Below are 15,217 nucleotides of genomic sequence, written 5' to 3'. Positions count from 1 at the left end.
TTCATGGTGACGTTGGGGGGGGGGTATAAAGATATTTGTCAACCCTCATTTCCTTTTTGCTTGTTGAAAATATTTTTAAATCAGAAAAATTACACAAACATAGTCCTGAAGGAAGTGTGAGTGCTTTCATGCATGGCAAAATACAGTTAGAATGTCATGCTAGAAAATGTGAGCTAACCAGAGACTACAGTAAGAAAAAAAGATTACAAGTGTGAAAAAGTGATGTGAGTGGGACCTTAATCAAGCAACAATAGTGTTTTTGCGCAAACTGAGATGGGATCAAAAACACAGAATTTAAAATTAAGTATTTAAAAAATACTTACCGTAATTATTCAAGAACATAATCAAATCACAAATCTTGCAAAAATGTAGAATATTGTAAAATTACCCAGTATTCCATATGTAACCAAAAAATATACTTTTAGTGTTTATCAAAAATAAATGAGAATCAAATTAAACTGCTGCTTGCTCATATCTTTGGATTGTGTTTGGTTTTTATAGTACTTTTTATTATTAGCATATTGTCGAGAGTGGCAAGTTTTAAATATGGTTCAAAAGGAAGTAGAATGCGCACATGCATTTTCTACTCCCTGTGAATACTTACTATTAATCATTGTGCTTTTTAAGCATTGTTATTTATATAGTGCCTTCTTTTAAGTTTCATTTTTATTTGTGCCCAACCTCTGTCCCACTTTGTTGTACTAATCTATGCAAATTATAAAAAGCTGAGTACACAAAGCTAGAAGTACAATGGCTTTCTCAGCATTTTTACTTTAACTATAGATGTGCATATTTGTCTCTCTTTTCAGTGAAGTTGGTTTTACAAGAATCTAACAACAAAATAACCTGCCATATCAGGTGCAGCTTTTTTGAGTACAATGATCCAGAAGGACCAAGGCTTTAAAATTTCCAGTTTAATCAGTAGTGTAGAGCAGTTCCGCTTTTCTTGGAGCGCGCCTGTGTGCAGTGAGTGACCACTTGCTGGATGAGTAAGGGCTCCTACTCACTTGCGAGCAACTCGGATGAGCATCCTATGTTTAAAACCCGGCTCTGCAACCGGCACTCAGATCGGATAGGAATACATGCAGCCGCACGCTCCGCTCCTCTGTGCCAGGTGCAGTGCCGGGGTATTGCCGTGCGAGAGAGCCCTAAGGGTACGTGCCCACGCGATCAGGAATAGTAGCGTATTTCCACTGGGTCCAAAACACTACGTTTTACATACACACTTTTCTTTTATAACTGTGGATTTATCGCTTCTAATGACAGTCCATTGGGGAAAACAGAGGAGACAAGTGTCTCTGCTACAGAAATGAACATGCTACGGCTCGGAAACCCAACCACAGATCAGTTTACGCAGCATTTAAAAGAAGCACAGTGGGTATGGGATTTCTATACATTCCATCCACTGTGCTTGTAATGTAGAACGCAGCATTTTGGATGCAGAAAAAATATGCTACATCCAAAAACGATACTATTCCTGATAATGGACATGTACCCTAAGGCAGCCAGCCACTGCTGCATTATCTCAGTTGCTGCTGCCAGTTTCTATGCAGAATGCAGCAGTCAAGATGAGTCTGGATATGCATGTGCTGCGGTCGCGCGGGCCGGGGATTCAGCAGCTTATGAGCTGATTTGTACTCCCTGCTTGTGTCCTGTAGCAGCTACAAGCCAGCATACATTGCAAGCCCCTTTGAAGCTGTATTCTTGGTTCCAGCTTTGAACTCTATATAATGTGTAGCTTCTGGTGCTGCAGGGGTGGCCAGAGGACCTGCAATTCCCTGGTCTCCAGATTCTGCTCCCAGGATTTGCAATCCCTGGTAGCCTAGTTCTCTGGTGCCCTTTCCATAGATCCAACCCCTGGAAACTCCATGTGCTCTCTCTTCCCTTCCTCACACTGCACTGCACTACTCTGCTCTAACTCCTCCCCCCAGCCAGAAAGGACAGTCACCCTACAAACTGGGGTCTTGTGCTCCCCTTCTGGTCAGGGATCAGACTTGTGTGTGGATGTGTGGTTTACTCAGTGTAGGGAGCTCCATTTACCTCCAGACATGAAATCACCACTGGTTAGGGAGGTGATATCATTGTGGCAGCCGAAACGCAGGGGCGCCACACATGCCGTTCTCTGTATAGGTAGTAGTCCGAGCTGGCAAAGCTCTCAGTATAACGAAGAGAGCGTTGTCATTTCAGTCGCTATAGATTCTGAACACAGCAAGAGATACAAACTCATCTTATCTACTGCACTCTGCATAGGCAGTAAATTAGATCACAGAGGCTGAGCAGCTAATAAATGAAAACAGTATGTGCTGCACTGTGCTGTCTCACAGTTCTCTGACACTTTTCTCACTATTCGGCCACTTGTGTATGTAGGTGAAGTGTGTCTGAGGGATGTGAGCACAGACCTCTGTATGTGAAGTGTTAAATAGGTTACTTGTTATGCTCTCCTCTCTTGCCTGACCATCTACATGTAGTTAAACCAGGAAAGAAGATGCAGTAGACAAACTTTTAGGCAGTTTATTCATAGTAGTTTGATAATGAGGAGGTAGACATGTCAGGAAAGAGAATGGAATGATTAGGGATACAAAATAGATTGAGAATAGAGGTAAGAGGAAAATCCTGTCTCCAGTCCTGATGCATGTTACTGCAAGATGGCACTGACCAAAAAGAACAGGATGTGAGGAAAAAGATAGGAGGCGCTACAGAAAGAGAGGAGGCATGGCGGGAAATTACAGCTACAATACATGAAAATATATATTATAACCATGACCAGTAGTTGGCATTAAAGGGCAACAGACATGGTACAACCATCATATATATATATATATATATATATATATATATATATATATATATATAATGAATCAAGACTTATTACATTAGACATATGTCTCTCCAATGTCCGTAAGCCTTGAAGCCTATGGCTGTACAGCACACTATTTTAATTACAAGTGAGAGGAAAGGTGTAGACCTGCTAGGAGAACTTTCTAAAATTGTTCCCTACAAAAAATCTGACATAATAATTTTCCTAATCCTAACTATGGTTAGGGTTAAACTAAGTTTCAGGGGTAAATCCACATGGAAAGTGTTTAGAGTTCTGAGGGTTCGATTCTATCCTCCTCCTGCAGGCTATCTGTCGGATTTTACGTGAACATTGTTGAGTGGCAAGGCAGGGACCCCATGAGCCCGAGCATAGCTTCTTGCAGGACTGCTAATTAATTGATCTCAAACTTCTTAAATAGTTTGTCTGGTGTGAAACTATACGTCTGCAGTCACACTTTGTGACTGCAAACATGCGAAAGCTCACATTGTGTGCACAGCACATTGTGAGGGCTCTCTGGTGTCAGCACCAGGAAACGGAAGTATGTGATACTCCCAGCTTTCTGTCTAGATGGGCGCTGCCTCGCTCAATGCAAGCGTATTCAGTGATGCCGGAAACAGTCGAGTCGGAATGTGTGCATATTGCATACTTACCATCACATGACTAACTTTCCTCACGTCGGCACCGGAGAATCCTCGAAGCGTACAGTGCATAGCCATAATGGACTCCCTGCTTCACCACTCAGCATCTTCTCTATGCTGATGCTGGCACAATAATGTCATTCAGTGGAAGAGCATCTAGAAAATGAAGCAGTAGTACAGGATGAGAGGTCAGTAGCATATTAATTTCTAAAGAGGGCACAGATGCATATTAAGGAATTACAGTGGTACAAGGACTAACAAGTGCCACTTTAAGGGAACACAGTGTCATATTGGTTTCTAAAGGGGCACAGTGTTATATTAGGGGTGCACGGTGGCATATACATTTTACTAATTGAGCACAGTTGGTGGCATATATTATATTCAAGGGGCACAGGGGTAGCTTCACATTATATTTAGGGGACATAGTGATGGTTTGTATTATATCCTGGGGGCACAGTTTTGGCTTTATATTGTACTAGCTGTACTACCCGGCTTCGCCCGGGTTAATGACTGCTGTTAGCAAAATAGAATGTGTTAACAAAAATTTATTCTGCACACAAAAACCACAAAACAAATAGATAGAAATGTAATTATTAAAAGGCAAAAACTAAGCAAATAGAAGCATTTCACAACATATATTAGCTTTGTTATACTGAGAATGTCTTTGTTGCCTATATTAACCAATCAGAGCTCAGGTTAATTAACTGTAGCAAAATAGAAGCTGAGCTGTGATTGGTTGCTATTGGCAGCCTGATAAATCCCCAGCCAACAGGAAGCCCTCCCCCCTGGCAGTATATATTAGCTCACACATACACATAATAGACAGGTCATGTGACTGACAGCTGCCGTATTTCCTATATGGTACATTTGTTGCTCTTGTAGTTTGCTTATTAATCAGATTTTTATTTTTGAAGGACAATACCAGACTTGTGTGTGTTTTAGGGCGAGTTTTATGTGTCAAGTTGTGTGTGTTGAGTTGCGTGTGGCGACATGCATGTAGCGACTTTTGTGAGATGAGTTTTGTGTGGCGACATGCGTGTAGCAACATTTTGTGTGTTGAGTTGCATGTGACAGGTTAGTGTAGCAAGTTGTGTGCAGCAAGATTTGTGCATGGCGAGTTTTGCGCGTGGCGAGTTTTATGTGTGGTGCATTTTGAGTATGTGCAAGTTTTGTGTGAGGCAACTTTTGCATGTGGTGCAACTTTTGTACATGTGGCAATTTTTCTGTGTGTGCAAGTTTTGCATGAGGTGAGTTTTCCATGAGGTGAGTTTTGCACGTGTGGCGAGTTTTGCGTGAGCCTAGTTTTGCATATGGCGAGTTTTGCATGTAGCGAGTTTTGAGTGGTGACTTTTGTGTTTCGACTTTTATGTGGCGAGGTTGGTGTGTGTGTGTGGTGAAATGTGTGCTGAGGGTGGTATATGTGTTCAAGCACGTGGTAGTGTGTGGCGCATTTTGTGTTTGTGTTCATATCCCCGTGTGTGGTGAGTATCCCATGTCGGGGCCCCACCTTAGCAACTGTACGGTATATACTCTTTGTCGCCATCGCTCTCATTCTTTAAGTCCTCATTGTTCACATCTGGCAGCTGTCAATTTTCCTCCAACACTTTTCCCTTCACTTTTTCCCCATTATGTAGATAGGAGCAAAATTGTTTGGTGAATTGGAACGCGCGGGGTTAAAATTTCACCTCACAACATAGCCTATGACGCTCTCGGGGTCCAGACGTGTGACTGTGCAAAATTTTGTGGCTGTAGCTGCGACGGTACAGATGCCAATCCCGGACATACACACATACATACATACACACATTCAGCTTTATATATTAGATATACCTGTATGTAATCTCCTGTATATAGTATATACCTGTGTGTCATCTCACCTATATATAGTATATATCTGTGTGTCATCTCCTGTATATAGTATATACCTGTATGTCATCTCCTCCTATACATAGCATATACCTGTGTCATCTCCTCCTGTATATACTATATACCTGTAGGTAATCTGCTCCTGTATATAGTATATACCTGTGTGTCATCTCCTCCTGTATATAGTATATACCTGTATGTCATCTCCTCCTGTATGTAGTATGTACCTGTATGTCATCTCCTCCTCTATATAGTATATACCTGTGTGTCATCTCTCCTGTATATAGTATATATCTGTGTGTCATCTCCTCCTGTATATAGTATATACCTGTGTGTCATCTCCCCTGTAAATAGTATATACCTGTGTGTCATCTCCTGTATATAGTATATAGCTGTATGCCATCTCCTCCTGTATTAGCCCTCGTTCACACGTTATTTGGTCAGTATTTTTACCTCAGTATTTGTAAGCTAAAATGGCAGCCTGATAAATCCCCAGCCAACAGTAAGCCCACCCCCTGGCAGTATATATTAGCTCACACATACACATAATAGACTGGTCATGTGACTGACAGCTGCCGGATTCCTATATGGTACATTTGTTGCTCTTGTAGTTTGTCTGCTTATTAATCAGATTTTTATTTTTGAAGGATACCAGACTTGTGTGTGTTTTAGGGCGAGTTTCGTGTGTCAAGTTGTGTGTGTTGAGTTGCGTGTGGCGACATGCATGTAGGGACTTTTGTGAGATGAGTTTTGTGTGGCGACATGCGTGTAGCAACTTTTTGTGTGTCGAGTTGCATGTGACAGGTTAGTGTAGCAAGTTGTGTGCAGCAAGTTTTGCGCATGGCGAGTTTTGCGCGTGGCGAGTTTTATGTGTGGTGCCTTTTGAGTATGTGCAAGTTTTGTGTGAGGCAACTTTTGCATGTGTTGCAACTTTTGTGCATGTGGCAATTTTTCTGCGTGTGGCAATTTTTCTGCGTGTGCAAGTTTTGCGTGTGGCGAGTTTTGCACGTGTGGCGAGTTTTGCATGTTGAGAGTTTTGCGCGTGGCGAGTTTTGAGCGGCGACTTTTGTGTTTCTACTTTTATGTGGCGAGGTTGGTGTATGTGTGGTGAAATGTGCACTGAGGGTGGTATATGTGTTCGAGCACGTGGTAGTGTGTGGCGCATTTTGTGTGTGTGTTCATATCCCCGTGGTGGTGTGATTATCCCATGTTGGGGCCCCACCTTAGCAACTGTACAGTATATACTCTTTGGTGCCATCGCTGTCATTCTTTAAGTCCCCCTTGTTCACATCTGGCAGCTGTTAATTTGCCTCCAACACTTTTCCTTTCATTTTTTCCCCATTATGTAGATAGGGGCAAAATTGTTTGGTGACTTGGAAAGCGCGGGGTTAAAATTTCACCTCACAATATAGCTTTGACGCTCTCAGGGTCCAGACGTGTGACTGTGCAAAATTTTGTGCCTGTAGCTGCGACGCCTCCAACACTTTTCCTTTCACTTTTTCCCCATTATGTAGATAGGGGCAAAATTGTTTGGTGAATTGGAAAGCGCGGGGTTAAAATTTCACCTCACAACATAGCCTATGACGCTCTCGGGGTCCAGACGTGTGACTGTGCAAAATTTTGTGGCTGTAGCTGCTACGGTTCAGATGCCAATCCCGGACATACATACATACATACATACACACACACACACATTCAGCTTTATATATTAGATATACCTGTATGTAATCTCCTGTATATAGTATATACCTGTGTGTCATCTCACCTATATATAGTATATATCTGTGTGTCATCTCCTGTATATAGTATATACCTGTATGTCATCTCCTCCTATACATAGCATATACCTGTGTCATCTCCTCCTGTATATACTATATACCTGTAGGTAATCTGCTCCTGTATATAGTATATACCTGTGTGTCATCTCCTCCTGTATATAGTATATACCTGTATGTCATCTCCTCCTGTATGTAGTATGTACCTGTATGTCATCTCCTCCTCTATATAGTATATACCTGTGTGTCATCTCTCCTGTATATAGTATATATCTGTGTGTCATCTCCTCCTGTATATAGTATATACCTGTGTGTCATCTCCCCTGTAAATAGTATATACCTGTGTGTCATCTCCTGTATATAGTATATAGCTGTATGCCATCTCCTCCTGTATTAGCCCTCGTTCACACGTTATTTGGTCAGTATTTTTACCTCAGTATTTGTAAGCTAAAATGGCAGCCTGATAAATCCCCAGCCAACAGTAAGCCCACCCCCTGGCAGTATATATTAGCTCACACATACACATAATAGACTGGTCATGTGACTGACAGCTGCCGGATTCCTATATGGTACATTTGTTGCTCTTGTAGTTTGTCTGCTTATTAATCAGATTTTTATTTTTGAAGGATACCAGACTTGTGTGTGTTTTAGGGCGAGTTTCGTGTGTCAAGTTGTGTGTGTTGAGTTGCGTGTGGCGACATGCATGTAGGGACTTTTGTGAGATGAGTTTTGTGTGGCGACATGCGTGTAGCAACTTTTTGTGTGTCGAGTTGCATGTGACAGGTTAGTGTAGCAAGTTGTGTGCAGCAAGTTTTGCGCATGGCGAGTTTTGCGCGTGGCGAGTTTTATGTGTGGTGCCTTTTGAGTATGTGCAAGTTTTGTGTGAGGCAACTTTTGCATGTGTTGCAACTTTTGTGCATGTGGCAATTTTTCTGCGTGTGGCAATTTTTCTGCGTGTGCAAGTTTTGCGTGTGGCGAGTTTTGCACGTGTGGCGAGTTTTGCATGTTGAGAGTTTTGCGCGTGGCGAGTTTTGAGCGGCGACTTTTGTGTTTCTACTTTTATGTGGCGAGGTTGGTGTATGTGTGGTGAAATGTGCACTGAGGGTGGTATATGTGTTCGAGCACGTGGTAGTGTGTGGCGCATTTTGTGTGTGTGTTCATATCCCCGTGGTGGTGTGATTATCCCATGTTGGGGCCCCACCTTAGCAACTGTACAGTATATACTCTTTGGTGCCATCGCTGTCATTCTTTAAGTCCCCCTTGTTCACATCTGGCAGCTGTTAATTTGCCTCCAACACTTTTCCTTTCATTTTTTCCCCATTATGTAGATAGGGGCAAAATTGTTTGGTGACTTGGAAAGCGCGGGGTTAAAATTTCACCTCACAATATAGCTTTGACGCTCTCAGGGTCCAGACGTGTGACTGTGCAAAATTTTGTGCCTGTAGCTGCGACGCCTCCAACACTTTTCCTTTCACTTTTTCCCCATTATGTAGATAGGGGCAAAATTGTTTGGTGAATTGGAAAGCGCGGGGTTAAAATTTCACCTCACAACATAGCCTATGACGCTCTCGGGGTCCAGACGTGTGACTGTGCAAAATTTTGTGGCTGTAGCTGCTACGGTTCAGATGCCAATCCCGGACATACATACATACATACATACACACACACACACATTCAGCTTTATATATTAGATTTACAGGCACAGCAGTTTCATTATATACAGTATCTTAAGAAGAGAGAATGGTGAATTAATTTTTATTCAAAGGGATGTATTGAGAAATTGTATATACAGGGAGCACAGTGGCAAGTTATATATTCACAGGAGGCACAGCAGTAGCATAAGACACAAGGTATACTGGGAGGGATAGTTACACATGGTAAAAATTAACATGGCTGGTAAGTTTTTCTGTACTCTAGGTCTCTGCAATACCTGGGTTGAGAGAAAACTCATATGTGTGTAGGGAGTCAGCTCGTGCTAAGAACTGAATGACATTTTGACTTTAAAGGTACCGTCACACAGTGCCATTTTCATCGCTACGACGGTACGATTCGTGACGTTCTAGCGATATCGCAGTGTCTGACACGCAGCAGCGATCAGGGACCCTGCTGATAATCGTACGTCGTAGCAGATCGTTTGGAACTTTCTTTCGTCGCTTGATCACCCGCTGACATCGCTGGATCGTTGTGTGTGACACCGATCCAGCGATGTGTTCGCTTGTAACCAGGGTAAACATCGGGTAACTAAGCGCAGGGCCGCGCTTAGTAAGCCGATGTTTACCCTGGTTACCAGCGTAAACGTAAAAAAAACAAACAGTACATACTTACATTCCAGTGTCTGTCCTCCGGCGTCTCAGCTTCTCTGCACTGTGAGCGCCTGCCGGCCGGAAAGCGAGCACAGCAGTGACGTCTGACGTCACCGCTGTGCTTTCCGGCTATGGTGCTTACACAGTGGAGAGAAGCAGAACGCCGGGGGACAGACACCGGAATGTAAGTATGTACTGTTTGTTTTTTTTACGTTTACGCTGGTAACCAGGGTAAACATCGGGTTACTAAGCGTGGCCCTGCGCTTAGTAACCCGATGTTTACCCTGGTTACCCGGGGACTTCGGCATCGCTCCAGCGCCGTGATTGCAAAGTGTGACCGCAGTCTACGACGCTGGAGCGATAATCATACGACGCTGCGACGTCACAGATCGTGCCGTCGTAGCGATGAAAATGGCACTGTGTGACGGTACCCTAAGAGACAATGCTCCTCTCTGATTTGTGTGCACTTGGATTAGTCCTGTCTCCCCTGCAGCTTGCTGTGTGTTGGTTTTGAACAAGAAGCAGGATGTGAGTCAGTCAGAAAGTGGTGAGGGAGCTTCATGTCTGTGAGAGACAGGAAGGACAATGTGTCCTAACAAAGAGAGACTGGTAAATGAACTAACAGCTTCAAGGGAGAAGATCGTGACTCGTTACTGCAGGACTGATCACCAGGACCATATCAGAAGGAATGAGTCGCATCGCACAGCAAGATTAGTTATCCTGGTGCACCTGGAACCTGAGAGAGAAAACAGTGCTGTTGTACCAGTAAGGCTACGTTCACATTTGCGTTGTTGGGCGCAGTGTCGTCGACGCAACGCATAACGCATACACAATGCAGCGTTTTGTGACGCATGCGTCCAACGTTAACATGAAATTTGCCGCAGAAAAAACTGCATCATGTAGCGTCGGCTGCGCCATGACTGTTGCGCCCAAATGACGCTTGCGTCACAAAACGCTTGACAATGCATACCGGCGCATGTCCATGCGCCCCCCATGTTAAAGATAGGGGCGCATGACGCATGCGTCGGTATCCGTCGACGACGCTGCGCCCAACAACGCAAATGTGAAAGTTACCTAATATCTCAACACTGACACTGAGAAAGAGACTTGCCTGGATCTGAAGAAGATGGATCAGTTAAACTGAAGGGAGAGCTCAACACATTAAACTCGATTCCACTACATCAGGACCAAGCAGCAGCTACCAGACTTTCTTCTTCTAAGCTGCAGAAGTGTGAATAGGACACCGATGTTCAACTGTGTTAGGGTGTAGAGCAGGGTTCTTTAGCTTTGATGCTGTAGCAGAGTGGCCCGATTATCGGAAGCCAAGTAGCAAGTTAGAAGAGAGTAGTTTGTAGAAATTGTTTATGCTGCTTGTATTGAACGTTGCATTGCCATAGCTGTAGCGCAGCTTGTGTGAACACTCCAGCTATATCTCTTGGTATCTATTATTACTTTTCTCATTACAATAACTGTTAGTTTTATTTTCTGGCATATAATTCTCTGCCTTTCAATAAAGCCAGTGTTTTGTTTCTGCCGCCTCGTCTATTGTACCGTACTTGAGTCCTGCAGGTGGTGTCGTTCAGACACTGCAACATGTGTGTCACACTACTTTGTACTGAACTCCAAGACACTTTTACCTTATAAGGCCGGTTTCACACGTCAGTGGCTCCGGTACGTGTGGTGACAGTTTCCTCATGCACCGGAGACACTGACACACCTAGACACATTAAAATAAATGTGTCTCTGCAGATGTCAGCGTGTTTTCACGGACCATGTGTCCGTGTGCAAAACACGGAGACATGTCAGTGTTCGTGGGAGTGCACGGATTACACGGACCCATTAAACTCAATGGGTGCGTGTAAACACGTACCGTACATGGATGCCGTCCGTGTGCTGTCCGTGTGCTGTCTGTGTGCTGTTCATGTGCTCTTTTCAAAGTCATAGGGTTAAATTTGAAACAAATTGTTTCAGTACACGGACACACGGACAGCACCCGGACGATAAACATGGACACACGGATAGCACACGGATGGCCTACGTGCACACACGGACACGGATAGCTCCGGGACTGTTTCTTCCGGTACTGGAAAAAGCTGGACGTGTGAGGCTGGCCTAATATATATTGTCCACCTATTGGTATGTATACCATTGTCCTTTATTATATATAGTGTTTTCCATTAATACATATACTGTTATCTTTTATTACACACAGTGCTCTCCTATAATATTGTATACAGCATTGTCTTTTGCTATTATATGTATATTATATGTCTTTTCTTAATATAATAAAGTGACTTGTGCCTCAGAGTGGTTGGCATTTGTCTAATGAGCTTGGGGTGTGGTCTCTTCATTTTGGGGTTTAATGAATATGGCTATATATACTATTTGCATTCAATACATGCTGCATTTTCTTGTCTTTTCAGTATATCCCAGATGTCTTGGATGTCAAAGATCTTGATTTTCCTTTGTCCATGGTGAGAAACAATCAAGAAGTTTACAACTCATGGCACAGAAGGGAAATAAGTGTTTAATACACTAGCAATTTTGCAATTTTTCCCACATATAAAAAATGGAGAGGTCTGTAATTTCAATCGTAGGTACAACTGTGAGAGACAGAATTTAAAACAAAATCCAGAAAATCACATTTTACGATTTTTAAATAAATAAATTGCATTTTATTGCATGAATTAAGTATTTGATCACCTATAAGCCAACAAGAATTCTGGCTTTCAGTCTTGTTAGTTTTTCTGTAAGAAGCCTTCCTACTTTGCACTCATTACATGTATTAATTACACCTGTTTGAACTTGTTACATGTATAAAAGACACCTGTCACCACACTCAATCAATCATACTCCAACACCTCCACCATGGCCAAGATCAAAGAGATGTCTAAGGACACCAAGTACAAAATAGTAGACCTGCACAAGACTGGGATGTGATACAAGACAAATAGGCAAGCAGCTTGGTGAGAAGGCAACAACTGTTAACACAATTATTATAAAATGGAAGAAATACAAGATGACTTTCAATCTTCTTCTGTTTGGGGCTCCATACAAGATATCGCCTAGTGGGGTATGGATGATTCTGAGAAAGGTCGGGAATTAGCCTATAACTGCAAGGGAGGACCTGGTCAATGACCTGAAGAGAGCTTGGACCATAGTTTCAAACATTACGGTTAGTAACACAAAACGCCATCATGGATTAAATTCCTGAAGGCGTGCAAGGTCCCTCTGATCATGCCAGTGCATGTCTAGGCCCATTTGAAGTGTGCCAATGATCATTTGGGTGATCCAGAGGAGGCATTGGAGAGGGTCATGTGGTCAGATGAGACCAAAATAAAACTTTTTGGTATCAACTCCATTCGCCGTATTTGGAGTACGATTAAAGATGATTACAACCCCCAAGAACACTGTCCAAACCATGAATCATGGTGAAGGAACCATCATACTTTGGTGGTGCTTTTCTGCAAAGGGGACAGGATGTCTGCACCGTATTGAAGGGAGGATGGATTTAATAATGTATCAAGAGATTTTGGCCCATAACCTCCTTCCCTCAGTAAGAGCATTGAAGATGGGTTGTGGCTGGCTCTTCCAGCCTGACAATGACCCGAAAACATACAGTCAGGGCAACTAAGGAGTGGCTCCGTAAGAAGCATTTCAAGGTCGTGGAATGGCCTTGCTAGTCTCCAGTCTTGAACCCAATAGAAAATCTTTAGAGGGAGCAGAAATTCAATGTTGCCCAGCAACAGCCCCAAAACATGAAAGATCTGGAGAAGATGTGTATGGAGGAGTTGGCCAAAATCCCTGCTACAGTGTTTGCAAACTTGGTCAAGAACCAAAGGAAACATCTGACCTCTGTAATTGCAAACAAAGGTTTCTGTGCCAAATATTAAGTTCTGATTTTCTTTTGTATCAAATACTTATTTCATGTAATAAAATGCAAAATAATTATGTAAAAATCCTCCATATGTATACATGTGATTTCCTGTCTTGCACAGTTGAAGTGTACCTACAATACAAATTACATACCTCTCCATTCTTTGTAGGTGGTAACACGTGTAAAATTGGCAGTGTATCAAATACTTTTTTTCCCTACTGTAGCTAATCTCTCTGGGCATGTATGGCAGAGAAAAATTGATAAAAGATTGTTCGGATAACGGATAAGCAGCCCCAATCAAGTTTTAAATAAATTCAAGCTATCCTGCAGGCTTAGGGTACATCATGAGAGCCTCGACTGTGTGCAAGGCATCAGGAAATCTCAAGGTAATCAAAGAATTTTCGTTTGTAATGTAGTGCCTAGTGTCAGAAAGCTAGGTTTACGTCCTAGGTCCTGGATCTTACAGCAGGACAATGACCCCAAACTTACTTCAAGAAGCACCCAGAAATGGATGGAAACAATGTGCTGCAGAGTTCTGAAGAGGCCAGCAATGACTCCTGATCTATACTGATGAGCAAAAAGCCAACAATGTGTTGAACCTTTGACTTTCAGGCCCATATCTCACCATCCACTACTGCTTTGAATGTGATTTGAATGTGAGACTACCATCATTTTATAGATAATCTTTTTGGCTATCTCATACATACATTTGACTTGCAAATATTTAGCATATGATTAGTTATGCAGATTCTTGTCATGTCACTCCATTGTTACTGTTTTGCTCCTTTTGGTGGAAAAATCTTTTTCTTTCTGTACACTACAAAATACAACCTGTTCTGACATTCCCTAATAGATCGGTGTATTATTAGGTTGATTTCCAAGCAAAAGTCACTACTTTGAATCGAGGAGCAGCAATGAAGAAGATTTCCCAAGAAAAGAGAAAAATCATCATGCAGGTCATTGATCGCTGTCTCTCTGCCAAGAAAATTGTAAAACTGCATCATGTGAGCATTATGAAAGTTGTAAGAATTTGAAATAAAGTCCGTCCATCCTTTCAAAAGCCAAGAGGTGAACGTCCAGGCAAAATATCTGAGTCAATAAGTCTCTCTGGTCTTCAAAAGTTGGGAGGTATGCCTATGTGCTAGTACACTGTGCATGTGTGTGATTTTCTGCATAGACATCAGGTTCCGGTGAAAAAAAAAAATCAGAATGTGCACTAGTGTAGTCTGTTTTATGGACCAGACTGCTGCATCTAATAGCAGGCAGTTCCTGCACCTTTCCATTACAAAAGGGAGCACGCAGGGCCAGTCTGCAATGTACAGACGTGACTGGTCTGATATCTTAAGCTTTTATCTATGACTTTTATTTCCACCCACTTTAATCAGTCCATGGTACAGTTTTATCTTATGATATTCTTATCATAGTCTCACTCTTATGAAAGTTTAGAAAATTATCTATGAATTGCCCTTAAGGCTGTTCTTCCTGTTTGCAGATGCTATTGTTTTTATTACCGTGGCTTCTTTTTACCTAGAGGACAACTGTGTTTTTGCTGTAATTCCCCTTTATGAAGAAGACACGGGATTTGGAACAAACAAATTATCATCCCTTTAGGCTGTTTATTTTGGTGGTTATTAGATTCCAGTATCATCTAATGTTCTTATAGTTTAGAACTGGAAGGATTAAACCTAGAAGCCTTGTTTTTTTCTGGTTTGCAAGTCATACTATTTTTACTTTCAGCCAGAATGCAGGAAGCGATTAAAGTAATAAATGTGCATTTAATTGACTTTCAACTCTAGATGCTCTTGGTTGTTCAGTGTCTCATCAGCATACTGTCTTTTCATGGTCTATTCTCCTATAAAAGTACATATTCAGCACTTTGTGGGATTCACCTTCCTTATGTGTTTTGCAGTTCAATGACAGTCGTTTGCTTAAAAGTATAA

General features: G+C 42.2%; 1 long non-coding RNA gene across 1 annotated transcript; it reads left to right on the top strand.

Annotated features, from left to right (window-relative positions):
* The first annotated feature begins 3,434 nt into the window (after window positions 1-3,434).
* On the top strand, window positions 3,435-14,921 carry LOC143768504 (uncharacterized). Its single transcript, XR_013213903.1, has 3 exons — window positions 3,435-3,644; window positions 11,824-13,663; window positions 14,147-14,921. It is a non-coding gene; the product is annotated as an uncharacterized LOC143768504 (long non-coding RNA).
* Window positions 14,922-15,217: the final 296 nt, after the last annotated feature.

Source organism: Ranitomeya variabilis, chromosome 4, assembly GCF_051348905.1.
Source record: "Ranitomeya variabilis isolate aRanVar5 chromosome 4, aRanVar5.hap1, whole genome shotgun sequence".
Lineage (NCBI taxonomy): Eukaryota > Metazoa > Chordata > Amphibia > Anura > Dendrobatidae > Ranitomeya > Ranitomeya variabilis.
This window is presented reverse-complemented; position numbering and strand designations above follow the sequence as displayed.